Genomic DNA, 6,296 nt, shown 5'->3' on the forward strand with positions numbered 1-6,296 from the left:
CAGTGTCGCCGTGCCGATGTTATTCATTGTAATATCGGAGACCTTGTATTCATATTCGTGTAATAATAATAGAAAGTTGGTTTGACTAAGCAGTGTCATATTCCATAAGACTTCTCCTCGATCTCTGGGCTGGAATACGGGGCTTTCCGGTTTCTCTAAGCCGGGGTGCCACAAGTCAGGTATAACACCTAACATTGATTGTGTTAAATGTTTTATGGATACCAATGTTTTCCGTGAATTTAGCACCAAATATGGACTTGACTCTAAGATAGTAGCTTCTTTCTGTGAATCCTTTGCTACTCATGTTTATCTTCCTAAGGAGAAGTGATTTAAATATAATCCTCCCATTGAATTAAAAGTAGTTGCACCTATTAAAGTTGAAGAAAAGACTACCACTTATAATGATCCTATCGTTCCTACTGCTTATATTGAGAAACCACCTTTCCCTGTTAGAATGAAGGATCATGCTAAAGCTTCAACTATGGTCAACAAAAGTAATATTAGGACACCCAAACCCCCTAAGCAAATTAAAGTTGAACCTAGTGTTGCTATGGTTAAAGATCTCTTGGCTGGTAATATTGATGGGCATGTTATTTAGTTCTGCAATGAAGCTGCTAGAATTGCTAGACCTAATGCTAAAAATAAACATAGACCTATTGTAGGCATGCCTGTTATTTTTTTCAAGATAGGAGATCATCGTTATCATGGCTTGTGTGATATGGGTGCAAGTGCAAGTGCAATACCTCATTCCTTATACAAAGAAATTATGCATGATATCGCACCTGCTGAGATAGAATAAATTGATGTTACAATTAAGCTTGCCAATAGAGATACTATTTCACCAATTGGGATTGTTAGGGATGTTGAAGTCTTGTGTGGGAAAGTTAAATATCCCACTGATTTTCTTGTTCTTGGTTCCCCACAAGATAACTTTTGTCCCATTATATTTGGTAGACCCTTCTTGAATATTGTTAATGCTAGGATAGACTGCGAAAAGGATGTTGTTACTATTGGTTTGGGTGATATGTCTCATGAATTTAATTTTGCTAAATTTCGTAGACAACCCCGTGATGAGGAATTGCCTAGTAAAGATGAAATTATTGGTCTTGCTTCTATTGCCGTGCCTCCTAGTGATCCTTTAGAACAATATTTGCTAGACCATGAAAATGATATGTTTATGAATGAAAGAAGGGAAATAGATGAAGTATTATTTAAACAGGGACCTATTTTGAAACACAACTTGCCTGTTGAAATCCTAGGGGATCCTCCTCCACCAAAGGGTGATCCCATGTTTGAGCTTAAACCATTACCTGATACTCTCAAATATGCTTATCTTGATGAAAAGAAGATATATCATGTTATTATTAGTGCTAACCTTTCAGAGCATGAAGAATAGAAATTATTGAAAACTCTGAAGAAGCATCATGCTGCCATTGGATATACTCTTGTTGATCTTAAGGGCATTAGTCCCACTCTATGCCAGCACAAAATACAATTGGAGGAAGACGCTAAACCAGTTGTTGATCACCAACGACGGTTAAATCCTAAGATGAAAGAAGTGGTAAGAAAAGAAATACTAAAGCTTCTGGAGGCAGGTATAATTTATCACGTTGCTGATAGTCAGTGGGTAAGCCATGTCCATTGTGTCCCTAAGAAGGGAGGTATTACTGTTGTTCCTAATGATAAAGATGAATTGATCCCACAGAGAATTGTTACAAGCTAAAGAATGGTAATTGATTTCTGCAAATTAATAAATCTACTAAAAAGGATCATTACGCTTTGCCTTTTATTGATCAAATGCTAGAAAGACTATCCAAACATACTCACTTTTTCTTTCTAGATGGTTATTCTGGTTTCTCTCAAATACCTGTGTCAAAAGAGGATCAACAAAAGATCAATTTTACTTGCCCTTTCGCTACCTTTGCTTATAGACGTATTCCTTTTGGTTTATGTAATGCACCTGCTACCTTTCAAAGATGCATGATGGATATATTCTTTGATTTTTGTGAAAAGATTGTTGAGGTTTTCATGGATGATTTCTCCGTATATGGAACTTCTTTTGATGATTGCTTAAGCAACCTTGATCAAGTTTTGCAGAGATGTGAAGAAACTAACTTTGTCTTGAATTGGGAGAAGTGCCACTTTATGGTTAATGAATGTATTGTCTTGGGGCATAAAATTTTTGAAAGAGGTATTGAAGTTGACAAAGCTAAAATTGATGCTATTGAAAAGATGATGTGTCCCAAGGACATTAAAGGTATAAGAAGCTTCCTTGGTCATGCCGGTTTTTATAGGAGGTTCATTAAGGACTTCTCTAAAATCTCTAGACCTCTGACTAATCTCTTACAAAAAGATATTCCCTTTGTCTTCGATGATGATTGTGTAGAAGCATTTGAAATACTTAAGAAAGCATTGATATTTGCACCTATTGTTCAGCCACCTGACTGGAATTTACCCTTTGAAATTATGTGTGATGCTAGTGATTATGTTGTAGGTGCTGTTCTTGGAAAAAGAGTTGATAAGGAATTAAATGTTATTTAATATGCTAGTAAAACTCTAGATAGTGCCCAGAGAAATTATGCTACTACTGAAAAAGAATTTTTAGCAGTTGTATTTGCTTGTGATAAGTTCATACCTTATATTGTTGATTCCAAAGTAATTATTCACACTGATCATGCTGCTATTAAATATCTTACGGAAAAGAAAGATTTTAAACCTAGACTTATTACATGGGTTCTCTTGCTACAAGAATTTGATTTGCATATTATTGATAGAAAGGGAGCTGAGAACCCCGTTGCAGACAACTTGTCTAGGTTAGAGAATGTTCTTGATGACCTACTACCTATTGATGATAGCTTTTCTGATGAACAATTAGCTGTCATAAATGCTTCTCATACTTCTCCATGGTATGCTGATTATGCTAATTACATTGTTGCTAAATTTATACCACCTAGTTTCACATACTAGCAAAAGAAAAAGTTTTTCTATGATTTAAGACATTACTTCTGGGATGACCCACACCTTTATAAAGAAGGAGTAGATGGTGTTATTAGATGTTGTATACCTGAGCATGAACAGGAACAGATCCTATGCAAGTGTCACTCCGAAGCTTATGGAGGACACCACGCTGGACATAGAACTGCGCATAAGGTATTGCAATCCGGTTTCTATTGGCCTACTCTCTTCAAAGATGCCCGTAAGTTTCTCTTGTCTTGTGATGAATGTCAAAGAATTGGTAATATTAGTAGACGTCAAGAAATGCCTATGAATTATTCACTTGTTATTGAACCATTTAACGTTTGGGGCTTTGACTATATGGGACTGTTTCCTTCCTCTAACGTGTATACACATATTTTAGTTGCTGTTGATTACGTTACTAAGTGGGTAGAAGCTATTCCAACTAGTAGTGCTAATCATAACACCTCTATTATGGTGCTTAAAGAAGTAGTTTTTCCGAGGTTTGGAGTCCCTAGATATTTAATGACTGATGGTGGTTCACATTTTATTCATGGTGCTTTTCGTAAAATGCTTGCTAAGTATGATGTAAATCATAGAATTGCATCCCCGTATCACCCACAGTCTAGTGGTCAAGTAGAACTGAGTAATAAAGAGCTCTTAATTTTGCAAAAGGCTGTTAATAGATCTAGAAAGAATTGGTCCAAGAAACTTGATGATGCATTATGGGCCTATAGAACTGCATATAAAAATCCTATGGGTATGTCTCCATATAAAATGGTTTATGGAAAAACATGTCACTTACCTCCCGAACTAGAACATAAGGCATATTGGGCCATTAAAGAGCTCAATTATGATTTCAAACTTGCCGGTGAGAAGAGGTTATTTGACATTAGCTCACTTGATGAATGGAGAACCCAGGCCTATGAGAATGCCAAACTGTTTAAAGAAAAAGTTAAAAGATGGCATGGCAAAAGGATACAAAATCGTGAGTTTAATGTAGGTGACTATGTGTTGCTATTCAACTCTCGTTTAAGATTTTCTGCAGGAAAACTTCTCTCTAAATGGGAAGGTCCTTACGTTATCGAGGAGGTCTATCGTTCCGGTGCCATAAAAATCAACAACTTCGAAGGCACAAATCCGAAGTTGGTGAACAGTCAAAGAATCAAACATTATATCTCAGGTAATCCTATAAATATTGAAACTAATGTTATTGAAACCATAACCCCAGAGGAATACATAAGGGACACTTTCCAGAACGTTTCAGACTCCGAAAAAGAATAGGTATGTGGTACGGTAAGTAAACCAATTGCAAAATAGTTCTAATGGCAATTTTTCTCCGTTTTGGAATATTTAAGAAAATAGGAAAGTAAGAAGTAATCCGGGAAGGACACGAGGCTTCCACGAGGGTGGAGGGCGCGCCCTACCCCCTTGGGCGCCCCCCTGCCTCGTGGGCACCTCGTGTGCTCTCCGGACTCCATTTTCTTGCACGATACTTCTTTTGATCAGTAAAAATTCATTATATAATCTCCCGAAGGTTTTGACCACCGTACCACGCAAATATCCTCTATTTTTGTTTCGAGCTATTTTCTGCTAGAGTTGTCAAGGCCAGGCATCATGTCGTCCCCCTCCTCCAACAACGAGGGCAACAATGCTTGGCTAATGAAGATAGAGCTGAAGAGAGAAGAACCCGGGGAGATCAACAAGGATGATGGGATCAAGAAGGCCATGGAAGACCAAGATCTGGCAGTAGAAGACATCCTGCAACCTCATCACAATCTTCTTACCCCAACGGAGATTGAAGCTTTCAAGATAATTGGATTAGCTCGCATACAAAATAAGTATCTCACACGTGAAAATATTTTGTTGAAGGAGCATATCACCGCACTCAAGGGCATTATCCGCAAATTGGAGGATCTCCTGCGCTCGATGTACGACTATCCATCATCACTGCCATCTTCTTCATCAGCAAAGGAGAACTGAGTATCGGGTATGGGCACTCCCCTTGGCAACTGCCATGCTTGGGGGAGGTGCCCCGGTATCATATCACCATCACACTCCTATCTTTACCATTTTTCTTAGTTCGATCCTTTTAGTAATATCTTGATCTAGTAGAGTAAAGTTTTATATGATCTAGTTTTGAGTTTTGCTTTATGATCTTTCTATGTAATCGAGTCCATGAGCTATATATAATAAAGATTAGTGTTGAGTCAAGGGCTTGATTATCTTGCTATGATTGTGAGGGAATAAAAGAAAAGAGAAAGAATAAAAACAAGTAAAGAGATCATATTGATCTTATGGAGAGTAATGACTTCACATATAAAGAGTATGATGAATAAAAGTTGTTGAGAGTTGACAAACATAGTTTTGGTCATCGTTGCAATTAATAGGAAGTAATAGAGAAAGATAGGTTTTCACATATAAATATACTATCTTGGACATCTTTTATGATTGTGAGCACTCATTAAGATATGACATGCTAAAGTGTTGATGTTGGACAAGGAAGACAACGTAATGGATTATGCTTTCTTATATCCGAAATAAAGTATATTGTCATGGATCATCCAACATGTTGACCTTGCCTTTGCCTCTCATGCTAGCCAAATTCTTTGCACCAAGTAGAGATACTACTTGTGCTTCTAAATATCCTTAAACCCAGTTTTGCCATGAGAGTCCACCATACATACCTATGGATTGAGTAATATCCTTCAAGTAAGTTGTCATGTTGCATGCAATAAAAATTGCTCTCTAAATATGTATGATTTATTAGTGTGGAGAAAATAAGTTTTATACGATCTTGTGATGTGGAAGAAATAAAAGCGATGGACTGCATAATAAAGGTCCATATCACAAGTGGCAATATAAAGTGACGTTCTTTTGCATTAAGATTTCGTGCATCCAACCATAAAAGCACATGACAACCTCTGCCTCCCTATGCGAAGGGCCTATCTTTTACTTTTTTCTTATACCTTATACAAGAGTCATGGTGATCTTCACCTTTTCTTTTTGCATTTTATCCTTTGGCAAGCACATTGTGTTGGAAAGATCCTGATATATATATCCAATTGGATGTAAGTTAGCATGAATTATTATTGTTGACATTACCCTTGAGGTAAAAGGTTGGGAGGCAACACTATAAGCCCCTATCTTTCTCTATGTCTGATTAAAACTCCATACCCATAAGTATTGCGTGAGTGATAGAAATTATGAAAGACTAAATGATAGTTGAGTATGTGGACTTGCTAAAAAGCTCTTATTTGACTCTTTCTGATGTTATGATAAATTGCAATTGCCTCAATGACCGAGATTATTGTTCGTTAGTTTTCAATGAAGTTTCTTAT

This window comes from Triticum dicoccoides, chromosome 3A (assembly GCF_002162155.2).
Source record: "Triticum dicoccoides isolate Atlit2015 ecotype Zavitan chromosome 3A, WEW_v2.0, whole genome shotgun sequence".
In the NCBI taxonomy this organism is placed as follows: domain Eukaryota; kingdom Viridiplantae; phylum Streptophyta; class Magnoliopsida; order Poales; family Poaceae; genus Triticum; species Triticum dicoccoides.